Source organism: Sinocyclocheilus rhinocerous, unplaced genomic scaffold (genome assembly GCF_001515625.1).
Source record: "Sinocyclocheilus rhinocerous isolate Xijiao unplaced genomic scaffold, SAMN03320098_v1.1 scaffold2792, whole genome shotgun sequence".
In the NCBI taxonomy this organism is placed as follows: domain Eukaryota; kingdom Metazoa; phylum Chordata; class Actinopteri; order Cypriniformes; family Cyprinidae; genus Sinocyclocheilus; species Sinocyclocheilus rhinocerous.
In genome coordinates, this window is record NW_015648609.1 from 338272 (window position 1) to 338709 (window position 438).

Here is a 438-nt window from a genome sequence, read left to right on the forward strand (position 1 = left end):
ATCTATCTATCTATCTAATATCTATCTATCTATCTATCTATCTATCTATCTAATATCTATCTATCCATCTATCTATCTATCTATCTATCTAACATCTATCTATCTTTCTAACATCTATCTATCTTTTAATTTTTTATTTTACCTATTCTAAAATTGAGAAATCTAGTGTATAACGGTTTCCATAAAAATATGAATCAGTTTTCAGTTTTCAACATTGATAATAATCAGAAATGTTAAGCAATCAGCATAATAGAGTGATTTCTGAAGGATCATGTGACACTGAAGACTGGAGTAATGATGCTGAAAATTCAGCTTTGCATCACAGGAATAAATTATGCTTTAACATATATTCAAATAGAAAACAATTCTTTACAATTTTAAAAATATTTCATAATATTACTGATTTTACTGTATTTTTGATCAAATAAATGCAACCTT

At 25.1% G+C, this 438-nt stretch overlaps 1 protein-coding gene across 1 annotated transcript in view; it reads right to left on the reverse strand.

Moving 5' to 3' along the window:
• Positions 1-438, reverse strand: part of LOC107709932 (serine/threonine-protein kinase BRSK2-like) — a 223172-nt gene that overhangs the window by 33218 nt on the left and 189516 nt on the right. The gene's annotated exons all lie outside the window — the stretch shown is intronic.